Source organism: Cervus elaphus, chromosome 14, assembly GCF_910594005.1.
Source record: "Cervus elaphus chromosome 14, mCerEla1.1, whole genome shotgun sequence".
NCBI lineage: Eukaryota > Metazoa > Chordata > Mammalia > Artiodactyla > Cervidae > Cervus > Cervus elaphus.
Genome location: NC_057828.1, coordinates 51,612,346 through 51,629,209, shown reverse-complemented (window position 1 = coordinate 51,629,209; position 16,864 = coordinate 51,612,346). Strand labels below are relative to the sequence as shown.

The window sequence follows — 16,864 nt, the reverse complement described above, 5'->3', positions numbered from 1 at the left end:
GCAGGCCCATGGTCCCTTGTCCCTAATTGTCACATATTTGAATCAAACGCATCTTTTATCTCGTCGTCTGGGACACAGCATCATAATGATGACCAGATGTGGGCAGGCCTGGGACATGCGTCCAGGGGGACGTTGCTTGACGGACTTGCAGACACTGGCGGCTGGTTACTTCTGAAAGCAGCAGATCCTTCCAGACCCTGAGCCCCTCTCTCTGTTCAGGGACTGGGTCACTGTGCCCTGTGGTGGGCAGGCCCCTGTCCAGTGGGCACAGGTCCCCAGTGGGAAGCAGAGGCTGAGAACAGCTGAGTGGGGGGCATTTACCTGGGTCGTGGTGGCTCCTATCTCCCTGTCCTTTGGGCTCCTGGACTGCGAATCGGCTCCCAGCAGAGGCGGTTCGGCCCTGAGCTGGAGAGGGCACCCACCACCATGTAGCCACCCTGGCTTCAGAAGGGTTCACTTTCTGCACAAGATGTGGCTCGGGCACTCTGGCCACCGGGTTCTGTGGGAATAGAGGGAAGGAGACCTCAGCAGGGCCGCCAGGGCAGGGTCTGCGATGGGAGGAGAGACTGCCCTGGAATGGCAACAGGTGATGGCCTCAGAGCCTCACCCCTCCCAGGTCCTCTGTGGACCAAGCTGCTCCACGTTTCCAAAGTGGAGCATCCCTGGAAAGTAACAAAAACGGCACCAGATGTGCAGATGCTGTCCCCCTGTGGGGGTTCTGGTCACGTTCATTTTCTCCAGCAGTCACTTCTGAGTAATCGAGCAAAGACTGACAACGAGCAGGGCGGTGTCTGCAAAACAGGGCGCCTCCAAGCTGCGGTAAAGGTCTCGTTCATGTGGGGTCGGTTTGCAGAGAGTGTTCCTCGTCCTACCTTTCAGCTCTGACCTGGTGGGTAGACGGGGCCATGGACGCCCTTTCAGAAGCCCCTGCCCTTGAACCATCATCTCTTTTACCCTGCAGGGCCCCTCCCCACAGACTCACTTCAGCCCACACGCCCCACCCGCATCCAGTGCCTGAAGGTTGAGTGGACGGAGGCAGGGGCTCTGCGGACGATGGTGCCTTGTGGGACCAGAGCTGGCACGGGGTGTGGTTCCCCAGAACTTCTCCAATGTCATGGGCAGTTGGGGGGGTCCCTCCTTCAGCCACACAGAGCAACCCTGCCTAGGTTGTGTGTCACCCAGGAAAATCATCGTTTGGCTAAGGAAAGAAAAATGCTGAGAGAGAGAACTCGGCAGAGCAGGGTTGCACACTTGTCTATGGGGTGTCCAAAGTTCATCTGAGCAGAACACTTGCTGAACCCCAACTTCCTCAGAGGCAGGAACAAGGACAGAATGTGTCCTGGGCTTTGGGAGACGAGCCCAAGTGGGCTTCTGCCACTGCCCAGTGAGCCCCAGGACACTGATGGGAAGGCGAAGGAAGGTGCCCCCTGGGGACTCAGTCCCGCCTCCAGGCAGACTGTTCTCAGAGGGTCCGATGTGGCCTCATTTTTCTCTCATGGCCCCACCCTCTCTCTCTCAGCAAAAGCCACTCCACTCCTGGCCTTTGTTGTGTGGATCTCAATCTTATCTGGAAATTCTGTAACCAAGGGGATGTGGTGATGTAGGGCTCGCCCACCCTATGCACAGGGCACCTAGGAGTCCCTTCCCTGAGACCTGGGAAGAAGGCATGGGTGTCCTCCAGCCCTTGAACCGGCAATTGTGGTTTCTACCGGAAGAGGGACGCTAATAGAAGACATCAATGTGCAGGTGGGCAGCAGCCTCCCTGGAGAGGAGGAGATGGGGGCTGGCGGGAAGGCAAGGACACAGTATAGGGGCTGGGCAGTCACCAGGACCAGTCCAGGGTCACTTCTGGAAATGGGACTACAAACACAGCCTCACCTTGGGTTGCAGAGGGCATTGAGAGCATGATTTAAAATAGATGTGATGCTGGGAAAGATTGAGGGTAAGAGGAGAAGGGGATGGCAGAGGACGAAATAGTTGGATGGCATCATCGACTCAATGGACATGAGTTTGAGCAAACTCAGGGTGACAGTGAAGGACAGGGAAGCTTGGCATACTGCAGTCCATGGACTTGCAAAGAGTCAGACACGACTTAGTTGATAGTCAAACACTATCAACAAGATAGATGAATGAATCAGTATAAACACAGAGATCTTTCTAAAGAGATATTTCTAAGGAACAGGACTGTGTGTTCAGAACCCTCTGGAAAGCAGGGCCTTGAAGATTCCACAACTTGCAGCCTCATTTTTCAGGAACCAGTGAAGGGCCCCCTCGTGGAGCTCCCCTGGGAGGAGACGGGCCCCTAAGCTTTGCTGGGTCAGGCACCAAAGGCGGGTGCCACCAACCTGCCCCTGAGATGCAAGGCCGCCATGCTCTCCTGACACCATCTGTGTTGGAGGGGCTGCCCACCCTCTGGGCTGGCGTCCGATTAATTGCCATTTGTTGTTCTCCTTTGACAACTAGTTTAACCACTTACGTGAACTAGACATGCCGCGTCGTCCTTAATTAAATGTCCGAGGGGAGGCTTCATCTGTGGGGAATTCCTCCCGCTGCAGAAGGAACCTCTGGGTTGGCAGCCTGGGACAGCTCAGAGTCGAGGAATCCAGGCGAGGCTCTGAAACACACCGTAGGCCTCACAGGAGGAAGCTTGGCTCCTCAGTGAAGCAATTAGATTTTCCCAGGGCGGGGTCTTAAGTGTCATTCCCAGATGTCTTCATTCCTGAGAGTGTGATCCAGCCTGGAGTTCATAAGAATAAAGTCTTTAATAAGCCCCCCTAGCTGGCCCCGTAAAAAGCCATCTTCCTACAAGTCCCCGTGTGGCAGGAAGTGATTAGAGACACCCCTAGGAGATGGTCAGGAAGCTTGATTTGGGGAACAAAATCCTTCTGAGGAAGAGAAAGGATGAGGAGAAGGAAGGGGTGGGGTAAGAGTTGGGGTGAAGGAGGAAGAGGAGAAAGAAGGGGAAGAGGAAGAAGAAGTGGGGAATGGAGAAGGGAAAACCCCAACAGAAAACAGATTCCAGACTGGCACCATCCCTGCCCCCAGGAAACACCACTCAGCTGAGAGCACTTGCTGCCAGGTTAGTGACCAGAAGGGACCGAATCACACCAGCCACTGCAGTCAGCCCTGGAGGTCTTTGGAAATGTGAACAAGTTCCTTAATCTTCTCTCTGGAGCAGGACACATGATTTAGGCTTCAGGTGGCCATGGGCACTGAAGCTCCCAGATGATGGTCCAGGTGCTGCTCCCCAAGCTGGCCACTCCCACCAGCCTGCTCTATGGGAGACCTTCAGATGGGCTTCTGGAAGGACATAGCGGTCCGACCCACCCCACACCCTCCCTTTTCTCTCTGTGGCGTGGGAGTTCATATGCTTTAGGAGTTTTTCTTCCCAGTGTGAGGTCTGGCTGGGGTGCAGGTGGTCTAATGACACGTCGGAGATTCCTGGTTTGTCATTAAGAGGACCCAGAGTAGCCCTGCAGAGCAGCCTCGCAGAGCTCAGCTTGACCATGTAAGAGGAACCTGAGCAGGCCTGGCAATGGATGCTGCAGCCTTGAAGGGCCCAGCCCAGGTTAGCACAGTGGGTCAGAGCCCCTCATCTGTCAGCCACGCCCACCCAGCCAGCGCTTTCTGGAGAGGTCCCAGGGATGGCCGCCTCTCCATTTCAGCCCAAACCTTAACGAAAATGTCTACATCGAAAATGTCACCGCCTGGGGCCACCATTGCCGCCCCTTCCCCCAGCAACAGCCTAGTAATGACCCTGTGCCCCTGCACGTGGCCCCCTGGTGCCAGGGCAAAATTAAACCAGGCTGATGGCAGCATAGTTATTTGCTGCCTGGGCAATTATTCCCCCCTCCCCCAGCTGCCCGGGGGACAGGTGGGCCTTATAGAAACCAGAGCCAGAGCACACTTTTAATTATCACGGTCAGGGCAAGGGACGCTGACATGTGGGACAAAGCCCCACCTCCAGTCCCCGAGGAAGACACTTTTATTGCCTCTTAGGGAAGTGAGTGTTATAGGGCAGCCGATCCTTTACAAGCCCAGTTCTTCCCACACCTGTGCTGCTGCCGTCTGAACCCTTGGAGAATCCCCAGGGCAGGGCTGCAAGTGGAGAGAAAAGGGAGACAGCAGGAAAGGTGTAGGGGTCCCCAGAATAAACTGGGTGCCTCTCAGAAAGGGGGCTCCTGGTGGACAGGGCTATGCAGGCAAGGAGGTGTCTTCTGGAAGCAGACGGTGGGTTCTGTGTGGACTGTCAAAGTGCGATTTGCATTGCAAGGTCCCCCGGGCTCGGCAATGAGTTGAGGACATGGGATGGCTGCTGGGGGCGGGGAGCAGAGCTCTGGTCAGGTTCCCAGGAGGGGGATGTAGCTCCTCCCACCCCACGGTCAGCCCCCCAGTACCTACTGTGTGCCGACGAGAATCACAAGTGGAGCAGATACAGACCTACCACTGGGCTGGGCCAGTCTTTGCCGAGCTCCACGGGGACACAGACCAGAGCAGCTGACCCCCACCGGGAGGTCAGGGAGAGGAAGCGGGTGCTCTGCTTGGGAAGGAAGGAGGGGGCTCCTGGCAGATACAAGTGTCCCTCCTGCTTCTTCCTCCTTGGCTCCGGGAGAAGGCTGCCCACACTCTGAAGGCCCCTTCCTTCACCATCAGCCCGAAAGGGAGCCTCCACCCCGTGTAGGAGGAGGGGCCCCGGGCTGGGGGCACCCCTGTGCCGGGCAGCCAGCAGCTCCAAATGTCAGCCCTGATGTCAGCCTCGGGCCAGAGGTGTCAGGGCCCGGGCAGCCGCCGCGCTCACAAGTCGTAAATACTGCCTAAGTGGCTCCTGTCACCTCGCCACAGCCGCGTTTCCATCTGCAGCAGCCCAAGGTGATTAATGAGAATTATCATTAACGCTAATCAGAGCCGTTTGGAGGAGGCTGGGGGAAGGAAGTGCCCTTTGTGGGGCTGCGGAGACCACTCTGAAGGGTGTGCATGCGCATTGGGGTGCACATTGCTTTGTGCACACGCACTCACGTGCCCACACATACACATGCACTCACATGCACACTCACAGGCACACACATGCACTCACATGTGTGCAGGCATACACATGCACTGTACGTGCACACTCATGGGCACACAGATGCACTCACACACAAGCACGCACACACAGGATGGGTTCCGAGGCTGCCGAGTGGAAGGGGTCTGGCAGATGGGGAGGAGCTGGTCGGTGTTAAGAACAGCCCTTGCCTGTCCTGAAGGCAGGCTGCACAGAGGCCAGGGAGCCGACTGCCAGGCGCACAGGCCTGGCCCAGCACGGCTCAGCCCGGCTGGGACGAACTCTCTCCCTCCAGCACCGAGCACGCTCTCAACTCAACATGCTTGGCAGCCCATCACAGGCTAGACAGGCTTGGCCAAAACCAGAACCAAAGCAGGAGGGGCTGTGGCCACACTTTAGGCTTGGGGTGCAGTACAGGGGCCCCGTGTGGGTTCCCTGCTCCTCCGTCGGTTGGCAAACAGCCTGGACCCCAATTCCCAGCCCGCTCCCGCCCCATCACACCGGGGCCGCCTTTTTCCCGTTCGTCTCTGAGGAAGTGGCCGACGGGGCTTCGCAGCGGGCTTCCCTGCCCTCCGCATCCTCGCTCGGGGGGCCGTGCGGCTTAAAGATACAAAGTGTCCTTTTATTGGAAATATCAATTCAGAAAGGGGCTAGTAGTAAGCTGAGAATATTTGGATAAACTTGACAGCCCTTAGGACTAAAAAAGACCTTTTGTTCCCTCCAAGAAAAAGGCTGTCGCACCACCCCGGGCTCGCTGGAGCCGGTCCAGAAAAAACTGAGGTCGGAGCAGAAAAGTGATTAGGGCGTCTCGTGAAAGATCTTTCCTCTGGGTCAAATGTTTATTATTATTTAGTTTATTTTTTTATTAGAATGTGCGGTTACTGTCCTATTGCATAATACAAAGCTCTGAGCGTGTCTTCGAACACCCAGTCAGGTCCAGCCCAGCTTCCTGGGGCACAAAGGGAACTTTGTGGCATGTGGAGGGGTGGGGGCGGCACCGGCCTGTTTTATTTTGTTCTGCTTTGTTTTCAAGATGTTGACCTGTTTAAGAAAGAGCAGGCATCTCTGGGTGTTTGCCCTCAGATGAACGGAGGGGTTCCTGCAGCTTAGAGGTCTAGCTGTCACAGGGAGGGGTCGCCTCGCCTTTTCCAGTGGCGGGAGGTTGTGTGTGTGGATTGCGCGGCAGCTGTGATTCGCGTGGGTCTCCACCAGCAGAGAACCCAACTGGTGCCCAGACGGTGGGAACACGGGAGAAGCTCCTTCTCGGCTGACCACCAGCCTGACTTGCAAACAACCATATGGCTTTTCAGAAGAAGGTGGGACCTGACGGGCTGCCAACCCAACACCTCACCAAAAGCCACACCCACATGTCTGTGGCCCAGAAACACGCGTGCAGCCCAGCGCTACCCTGGTCTCAGGGCTCTGTCTCCACCTACCGGCCCCCCCAAAGAGACCAGTTACTCTCTGAGGTCCCTATGAATGGACAGCCCTCCAGAACCCACGCGAGATGAAAATCAGACCTAAATGGATCCTCTTCTGCTCAAACACATGAAAAGGAGAAAAACCCATCTGACTCGAATTGCTGGAGGAAAATGAGCTGACCTCGAATGAGAGGGGCCTTGTCAAAGCGGGAGAGACACATCCCCCCAGCCCCCAAAATGAAAGCAGGTTGCTGTCTGCAAGTAGGCTGGTCCTGCAAACAGCCTAGGATCTGAGTTCCGTGGGAATCCAGAAATTTCTCCATCACCAGCCTCTGCAGAAAGCCCTCGGTTGGTGGGGTTTTCTCCCGGGCCGTGGGTGTGGGCCGTGGAGCTGCCTCTATGAGGAGTTACACCCACATGCTGTCGGGACGGGGTGACAGTGGACCCCAGGCAAAGCAAGCTAGAGATTCACTTTCAAATGCACCTTGGTCCTTGTCCTGTACCAGTGAGATGCCAAATCCCACAGGCCTGTATTCCAACTTTATGTGTCAGATATGGACTGGGCCTCCAATGTGCACCTCAAGGTTTTAAGGAGATAGTGTCTTCAGAGAGGATTTTTGCTTCCACCCTAGAAAATACACATAAATGTAAAATACTGACAAAAGTGGAAGTTGTCATGCATATTAAAGTAATTATATTTAGGAAATTCCCTGGCAGTCCAGTGGTTAAAACTCTGAGCTTCCAATGCAGAGGATACAGATCTGATCCCTGGTTGAGGAACTAAGATCCCACTTGCCATGTGGTGAGGCTAGAAAAAATATTAAATTCTAAAAGTCACCTTTAAAAAATGAAATAATTACATTTATGGATTTATTTTTCATAATTCATAGTTGATATGACAAAGAATTGTTGGAGCAGAAAGTGAGTGTACTTATTTTAAATGTTTCAATTCAGTTACATTTTTCATTACATTTTTTAAAGATTAAGTATTTAAATAGGGAAAAAACCTTTGTCTTTAAAAACAAGGCACTTGGGAAAGAATCAAAGAGATTATTTTTCCTTAAATGATCATTTTAAAATAGTCATCATTTGGAGAGGAAGACGAAACAAAAGGAATTTAAAATAAAAGTAAAGTAATAGATGTTTGGAAAATAAGAGGTGAAGGAGAAAGGGGTTGAGGGACATTTTCTATCTGACCTCCCCAAAGGTTGAGACTCCCCACAAAGACAAGGAACCGTCTAGAAAAGAGCTTGGGCCCTGGCAGAGGGCAGGAGCTGGTAATACTTAGGAAAACCACCAACTGGGTGAAGATTCCTGCCCTCCCTGACCTCAGCAAGCACTGCCTCTCTGCCCGGAGTAGCCCCAAACATGCCTTGTGAGGTCAGATGCCCACACCAGCCAGAAGTCGCCCTGTGGAGCAGTTCTGCCAGGCTCCAGGACACAGTTCCCAGCTCAGGAGTCACACCCAATTCCAGGCTCCTGCAACTTCACCTGATGGACATCTGGGGGCGTCTTGGGCCCTGGAGACTAGTGATCAAGCTCTGAGTGCCCAGAGCTGGCTAAGAAGATTTCGGAGCAAACCCTTCTCTGCCCACAGCTGTGCAGAAGCCAGAGATCCAGGAAGCCAAGATGCAGAGGAGACCACAAACCCCCGTCTTCCCCAGACACAGAGCACCCAGCTGCTTGCACTCCGGGGTAGGAAGGAACTGTCTCTGCACGCACGCAGCCCCTTGTCTTAAGAGAGCTCCAGTCCAATTGGGAAACCCGGGGGGTGTCCTGACTCAGGACAGCAGCCGGGGAAGCTGCTTCACTTTAATTAAGCAGAGCAGCGTGTTCCCTTTTTCCGTGGGTTTTATTCAGGTCCTGACGACGTCAATAGAAACAGATCTGCCAGAATAAGTCATATGCAGCTCACTCAAGGGAAGAGAGAAATGTGCCCTCCCATCCTTGCCTCTCTCCGAAGAGAAAAACACAATAGCGGAATCCACAAGAAAGATTCCGATTAGAATGTTCTGAGGCTCTTAAACACCCCCGTTTAAATTCTGGGTAATCGGCGGCATTGTGCTGCCCCTGAAGAGGCTGTAGGGTTGGTGGGTGCCGTTCAGAACCATTTGTGTCATATGAATGCTGGTGATTAGATTTTTAATAAACCGTTTCAATTCTATTTCCTGGGCTTGAATAGATGTTTGCACTTGGCTGGTGTGGACTTGAAAGGGGTCCAGGTAATATCATTGTGGGGGACATACTCTTAATTCCTTTAATATATTTTGTCAAAGGTGACTGGCTGTAGAAACTGGCTGGAACACGGGGAGAGGGGGAGAGCGATTGAATTTAATTGGCTCCATTTGTCATTCAAGACTGACTTCGCCGCACCTCTGTCTATGAATCATTTCCAAATTTGCTGGTCTGACCCAGTGTGCCCACAGCTTGGGAAGGAAGCCGGTTTTGCGTTCCCAGGGCAACGTCTCGGGCTGGGCTCACATCCGAGGACAGGGCTGGTGTGAGGCTCAAGGTCCATCAGGGACCATCTCCACCAGCCTCTTGTTGAGATGACGCTGCATGAGAACCAGAGAATACAGAAGGAGACCACAGGATCCAGAAAACTAGCATCGCGGTCTCAGACTCTTAACACTTCACGGCCAATGTGCTGGGAGGGTTGAGGGCCAGAGAAAGGAGGAGCCCATTGGGTTACAGTTCCAGGCCCCAGGACCCCTCCCCACTCAGCCAACTAGATGGCAGCTGAATCCTAGGAAGTGGAGCCATTACAACAAAGTGTTCAGAGGGAAACACGCCTCCTCTCTCTGTAAAGCCAAAACCAAGGCTTGGGGTCAGCTAGCACTCTTCACCTGTGATACCTGGCTGCTGGGGAGGAATCCAGAGCTAGCCTCTAACTGGGCATCCAGACACCATCCTCACCAGAAACTCTTGCCTGTGGCCATTTTTGTCCATCAATGAGCAGTGAGCAGTGCTTGTGATGGGCTTGGCAAGGTATTTGCTGAGAGCTGGCCTGTTGAATTTTGAGCTATTTGTAGGAGCTGATCTCAGAACATGAGGCCTGATTCAGAGGCAATGAGTCATGGAGCTTCTCTAGCTGGTTGAATCCGCTGGAGAAGGAAGAAGGATGGGCCCTGAGAGACTGAGTCAGCAGTGGGGAGCCACTGAGTCACAATATAACCTGGTTCAATGCGTCCCAGCTGCTGTCAAACCTTTCACGTGTGCTTACAGGGTGCAGAGATGGACAGGCCAGCCTTGCCTCTGCCCTGGGAATAGGATATTGCCAGATTGACCTTGGGGGAAATTACACTGTGACACTGTACACAGGACAGACACATTGTAAAGCTGGATCCCGGGAAAAATTGCAACTCTGATTTCCAGAGAGGGAGAGAGGCTGAAAGGAGGGTCTGTGTGTCCTTAAGCAGAATCCATGGAGGAATGAGAAGGTGAAGGGTTCCGAATGTGACAAGGGAGCATGAGGAAAGAAAGACCCTTGGACAAAGGCCTATGGAACACTGGGGGACATTATCAGTTGTCTTGAGGAACCTATCCATTCTTTGTCACCCAAACATTTATTGAGCACACACTGTCCCTGGCCATGGGAATCAGCCAGATGAAACCTTCAAAGCCCTCATCGTGCAGGGGAGGAGAAAGAAATCGTGTGGGCAAGATGGCCACAGTCTATCATCGTCCTTACTATGATGAGGCAGGTGCTGTGAGAGCCCCTCAGAGGGGTCCACCCTGAATGATCAGGGCATTCTTCCTGCAAGAGGTGTCTGTGTTCTTCCACCTTTACAACTCTCGGCAGAGGATTTCCTTCTAGCTCACTTTGCGAGTTGGAGAAAGCCAGAAGTGTCTGAGTAGGCTAGGGGTACTCTGCACTTCACTCATCCATCCAACCATCCACTCATCCGTTCACTCATCCATCCATCCAACCATCCATCCAGTTATCCCCTCATCCATCCATCCATTCTCTCTTCCAATCATCCACTCAAACATCCATCTATCCAACCATCTTGTCATCCATCTATTCAACTATCCATCCTTCCATCTATCCATTCATCCAACCATCCATTCATCCAACCATTTGCTAACCCATCCATCCATTCCCATTCATCCAACTACTCCCTCATCCATCCATCCTTTCAACCAGCCATCCACTCATCCATCCTTCTATCCAATCATCTGATCATCCATCTATCCACCCATTCACCCATTCATTCATCCATTCATCCATCCACCATCTATCCCTCCATGGACATGTTCAGTGAGCCCCATGTGAACACTGGTCCTTGGTGAGCTGGGAAGCTTCAGGTGCTCTTGGCCACCATCCTCTGGTAGAGCAGAGGTGAAAAGGGCAGGACCAGCCAGGATCTATGGTTCCCACAGGTCACAAAAGGGGCAAGACAGGCAGCCAGTATACAGTGTCCAGCTGGTCTGCTTCTTTCCAGCTGTGCAGCATTAGGCTGGTTACTTCACTCCTCTGTGCTCAGCTTTCTCATCTACAAATGTGGCCACAGCAGAGGCTCCCCAGCAGGGAGGGGAGCTTCTAGTGACCTAGTAGTGAGACTCAGCAGCGACCAGCGGTGGAGGGGGGTGGGGGGGGTGACGTCAGCAGTCTGCAGTCGCCCCCTCCTGACCAAGGGTGGGTGGAGAGAGCCCTGGAGGAGCCCCTGCACATCACTGACTTCCAGAGATGAGGAGGATGTCTAAGAGGAAGGGGAAGAAGCCTGAGCCTTTCTCAGCCCTGTGTGTCTGCTTCTATGAAAGCAGCATCTGGACAGTACGCCGGGTGCAGCCCATGTCGGCTACTGTCCATGGTGACAGGGTCATCCAAGACGGGCTGAAGTTGTGGGCTGGAGGGAGCAGAGTCCCATCCAAGGGGCAGAGAGTGGAGAGAAGAGGCCCTGGGAACCCCTGGGGGCTCCTCAGCCTGATGCTTGGCTCCCACACTGGGGCTTGTGTCCAGCAGAGAAAAGGTCCAGACAGCCCCACCCCCAACCCCCAAGGCCTCAGGGAGCATGCTTGCTATTTTTGGAAGCCCCCGCCCCTAATGTACAGCAGCTTAGCCATTGTGGGAATTCCTCCTGCACCTGCTAGGGGGTGGGCGGGGGAGCCCCGTTCACAAGCTCTGCAGTTTGTCACCATCAGTGTGGCCAGAGAAAGGTTATGAATGTGACACCTCCCGGGGGCCTCGCATCGACTTAACGACAGAGAAACCGCTTCCTGTGGGCAGCCCCTGGGCTCCCGCCTCACCCCTCGCAAGGATGCTGCCGCAAGCCTTTGGTTTGGGGTGTTTGGGCTTTTTTTTTTTTTCCAATCTTTTTTATGATCAAGAATCAAACGCAAGGGTGTCACTTCAGAATGTCACAGCTGAGTCTGTGGTCATGTGCAGACTTCAGGCTCAGAGACTTCTGCTCTGAACCCAGCTTCAAGTCAAATCAGGGTTTGAAAAAGTGTTTGGGTTGTTAGCGATTTAACCACGGCAACCCAGGGAGCCTGCAGCCTGCTGTGGGGCCAGGACAGTGGTGGGCGTGGAACTTACTAGGTGGGGTGGGGGTGGGGTTAACAAGACAGGCCAGGATTTCGAGGGTCTTCTCTGTGCCTGTAGCCATTACCTGTCCAAACCATCCCAGGTGTTGGCCCCAGGACAGCTGGTCAGGATTCTGCTCCGCACTGAGAACCAAACTCCCTGCTCGGCCCCCAGGTCCAGCTGCTGTTGGCTGGACCCAAGGTAAATGTTTTCACTCTGTGAGGAGCAGAGCCCTCAGCCTCATGGGGTTTCCCATGAGGCTGGGCCTTGCATGCCGATGTTTGCGCGAGGGCTTCCCTGATGGCTCAGATGGGAAAGAATCTGCCTGCAATGCCAGAGGCCCAGGTTTGATCCCTGGGTCTGGAAGATCCCCTGGAGAAGGGAAAGGCAATCCACTGAAATATTCTTGCCTGGAGAATCCCATGGACAGGGAAGTCTGGTGTGTTGCAGTCCATGCGGTCGCAAAGACTGAGCAACTAACACCTGCAGGATGACCACGTGGGCACCCCCATGGGCATTCCCGGGTCCCCAGCTATGGTGCCGGGGCAGGGGGATGGAGGAGGAAGGGGTCACACCTGGGTTATTAGGGCCGGAAACCTCGACAGGAGCCCATCTGGAGAGAGGGAACCTCCCTCCAGACACCAGACATCTCCTTGGGATGGAGTTAAAGTGAGGCTGGGAGCTGGTCTGAGCTCTGCAGTTGTCTGCCCCATTCGGCCGGTTCAGGCTCAGCCTGAGGTTCTTGCTTTGACCCTGCTGACCACACAGCAGCCAAAATGCCATCTCAGTGCATGTGAGAAATGCCCCAGAAAGGGGACTTCCCTGGCAGTCCGGTGCTTGGGACTTCGCCTTTGGGTTCAATCCCTGGTTGGGGTGATAAGATCCTACACGTTGTTATTTAGTTGCTAAGTTGTGTCCAACTCTATGCAACTCCACTGACTGTAGCCCACCAGGCTCCTCTGTCCATGGGATTTCCCAGGCATGAACTGGAGTGGGTTGCCATTGACTTCTTCAAGGGATCCTCCCAACCAAGGGATGGAACTCTCATCTTCTACATTGGAAGAAGATTCTTTACCACTGAGCCACCAGGGAAGAAAGATCCCACATTCCTTGTGGACAAAAAAAAAACAAAATGTAAAACAGAAGCAATATTGTAACAAGTTCAACAAAGACTTTAAAAATAGTCCACATCAAAAAAAAAAAAAAAAAAACACCTTTAAGAAAGAAAGAAGTGCCCTAGAAAGGCCACAGAATTCTCATGCCACCATCTGCTGCCAGCATTACACTGAAGATAGAGCCTCTGGGCAAAGGTGCCCTCTCAAGTGACTGCAGCTCCCTGCCACCCCATGAGGGGAAGAGTCCTCTCAAGTGACTGCAGCTCCCTGCCACCCCATGAGGGGAAGAGTCCAGGAAGCCTCCCCCGCAGGCCCGGGGCTCAACCACTGGCCTGGGTCTATGAGGAGGGTCCCCTCCTGCTGGGAGCCACAGTCAACCTAGGTCTCCCTGCAGTGACCAGGGCTTTCTCTCTGGGGACACCCAAAACCTCCAGACATTGATGGGAGAGACCCCATACAGGTGGGCAGAGGGACCCTTTTTTAATTAATTTTTATTGGAGTATAGTTGATTGACAATGTTGTGTTAGTTTCTGCAGGACAGCAAGGTGAATCAGTTATGTGTGTACATAGATCCACTCTTTCTAGCTCCTTTATATAGGTTATTACAAGATATTGAGAATATTTCCCTTTGCTATACAGTAGGTCCTTATGAGTCATCTATTTCATATATAGTAGTGTGTATTTGTTAATCTCAAACTCCTAATTTATCCCTCCCCTGTCTTCCCCCCGGTAACCATAAGTTTGTTTTCTAAGTCTGTGACTGTTTCTGTTTTATAAATAGGTTCTTTTGTACTGTTTTTTTAGATTCCACATATAAGCAATATCATGTGATACTTGTCTTTCTCTGTCTGACTTATTCTACTCAGTACGACTCTCTCTAGGTCCATCTCAGTTCAGTCGCTCAGTCGTGTCCGACCCTTTGCGACCCCATGAATCGCAGCACGCCAGGCCTCCCTGTCAATCACCAACTCCCGGAGTTTACTCAAACTCATGTCCATCGAGTCGGTGATGCCATCCAGCCATCTCATCCTCTGTTGTCCCCTTCTCCTCCCACCCCCAATCCCACCCAGCATCAGGGTCTTTTCCAATGAGTCAACTCTTCTCATCAGGAGGCCAAAGTATTGGGAGTTTCAGCTTCAGCATCAGTCCTTCCAATGAACACCCAGGACTGGTCTCCTTTAGGATGGACAGGTTGGATCTCCTAGCAGTCCAAGGACTCTCAAGAGTCTTCTCCAACACCCATCACTGCAAATGGCATTATTTCGTCCCTTTTGTGGCTGGGTAATATTCCATCGTGTATATGTACCACATCTTTATCCATTCCTCTTTCAGTGGATGCTGAGGTTGCTTTCGTGTCCTGGCTGTTGTAAATAGTGCGGCAGTGAACATTGTGATCAGAGGGATATTTGAAGGGAGACATCCAAGATGGAGCCTGTTTGCTGAGGGCCCCTCTCCTACCCACTACCAGGGCTGGTTTTTCACTCGGGAGCCCCAGGCAGCCCACGGAAGACTCCTGACTGCCCCAGAGTCTGGGCTTCTTACTCACCTGGCAGACCTAGGAAGGAGCCCTGCTTCTGACCAGCACCTTCATCATCCTATAGTGGGCATGCCCCCACCCTGACCCAGCACATTTATAAAGAACAGATGAGCAGGTGCTGAGAGCCAAGGAGGCAGCAGACGCCCACTGCCATCCGTGGCCAAAGCTACTTCCCCACAGCACCTGTGCCCTTGAGCGGGGCACAGCTATGGGCGTGGAGCTCTTTTCGGGATGAAGGACAAGCCAAGTGTTCTTACAATGTAAGTGCTTACAAGGAGCCACGGGTCTCCACAGAAGACCAGAAAGAGGCTTTCTAGTTTCAATGAGGAAACCAAAGCAGGAGCCCAGATAACCCCCGTGTTGTCACATTCAGAGTTTATAATGTCTAGCCTGGAAAGGTAACTATGATCAGAGAGTCTGCCTCCTTCTGGAGCACCCTGGAGGGATGACCACTGAGACCTCCTTGAATCCCCACAGTGATGGGGCACTCTTCCCTTCGCGAGGTTCCTTGCCCACCCCATGGCCTGCCTGTAGGGACATTTCAGCTGCTGGTCTGAGGTTCAGCGGACCCCTCCGGTTGCCAGTCACCCTGAGGCGCTTCTGTGTCTGAGTGAGTCTCTCATTCATTGATTTCCCTGCAGACTTAAGGGCACTGGTTTCAATCCTCAATGTGCCTGACGGGACACGCAAGGAGGACGCTAAGCCCCCAAACACCCGACTCAGCTGAAGCCGGGCTGTGCTCTGGGCACACCAAGGCCAGGGACCCTCAGAACAGCCTGCTCAGCCCTGCATTCACTGAAGCCCCTCTTCTTGTCCGCTGGGTTCTGTTGGTGAGACCAGGAGTGTAAGTCCTGCTCTAGGCCAGGCGATTCTCAGAGCCAGACCAGAATCTCCGCTTTGCCTCTGTTTTACCCTCCAGTTTTCTGAGATGCACACAGACACTGCTGGGAGAGTTGTGCAGGCCCCTGCCTGAGGAGGGAAATTTTTTAAAAAAGGAGAAATAAACTAAGAATCAGATGGAAGGGAAGGAGGAGAGAGGAGAGCCCAGTGTGGTGAGTTCAGTGTTCTGGGCTCCAGGCTAGGCCCCCAGGGCCATGTACCCCGGGAATGTGGCAGCACAGAGTATTGGGGCGTTTTGTGGGAGATGGTCTTTGAACCTGAGGAAGCACTGTGGCACTTGGAGGTCAGGATTTTGAGGGGAGAGGCTCTGAGAATCCTGGGGGGATCACCTAGCATTTGGGTATGTCAGTGATTCCTGGTCTGGCCTTTGCAGGCATCTGTGGACTCCAAATACAGAAAGTGTGGTTTCTGGGGTCTAGCTCTCAGCAGAGAGGCTCTGCCCACCATTAACAGGAGGAGTTCCCTAGGCAGGGGCCTGGGGCAGCTGCCTAATGGGTTCTGAGCAGCCAGGAAGGAGCGGGCCTGGGAGTCCGGCCCCTCAGCCCCTGCAACCTGCTGCTGCATCATCATGGTCCCCCTCCCAGGCACCGGCTTCCTCTGCAGAACCCCCATCCTGGGCTGTGCTGTTGGGACCCTGAGACCAAGGCCCTCTGGCCCTTATCCCCCACCACGCATGCCCTACTGCCCCAGAACTGTCCCACGGAGACTGCAGTCAGCAGCTGTGCCCTAGGAGCCCCATGCGCTCCTTCCAAGCACAAACCCATGGACACTGGCTCTCTCTACCCCACGCCCTTCATGGGCTTAGGAGACAGGCTGGTCTCAGTCTTGGAGGAACAGTGTCCATGGGTTACCTGCTCCCCCTGGAAGCACCCCTTCCCTTCCCCCTCCCTCTTCCTCCTCCCCCGCCCCACCACTACCTTCCTCTCAGCCTGAGCAGGTGGGGCCCAGTGACCCGCCCCCAGGACTCCTGTCTTCTGGGCAGCCGGGTGACCCTGTCCCGCCAGTGCTTGGTCATGTCACCACCGAGCCCATAATGAGAGTCAGGACGGACGATTTACGAGCTCATCCAGGCTCCACGTCCGCACCCGGCAGAGGTGTTTTCAGAAAGCCTTTCCCCCACCTCCTTCCATCACAAGAATGGACTTTCTGTTCCAGCTACTCGTGGATGCCATAAATCCTGGCATGTGTGTGCGTGCATGCGTGTGTGTGTGTGCGCGCACGCACGCATGCACACATGCATATGCGGGTGCCTGTGGGCAGGACAGCCCCACAGCTTGGTGGCTGGACATGTGGCTCTGAATCAGCTCAAGAAGGTGTCTGGGT

The 16,864-nt window shown here is 53.7% G+C and overlaps 1 protein-coding gene and 1 long non-coding RNA gene across 4 annotated transcripts in view; one reads left to right on the top strand and one right to left on the bottom strand.

Moving 5' to 3' along the window:
* PRDM16 (PR/SET domain 16) overlaps positions 1 to 16,864 on the top strand; it is a 339,606-nt gene that overhangs the window by 261,446 nt on the left and 61,296 nt on the right. The window lies entirely within an intron of this gene.
* Positions 31 to 4,932, bottom strand: LOC122707684. The gene is made up of 3 exons (XR_006344884.1): positions 4,441 to 4,932; positions 2,477 to 2,737; positions 31 to 499 (listed from the first exon to the last, which is right to left on the bottom strand). It is a non-coding gene; the product is annotated as an uncharacterized LOC122707684 (long non-coding RNA).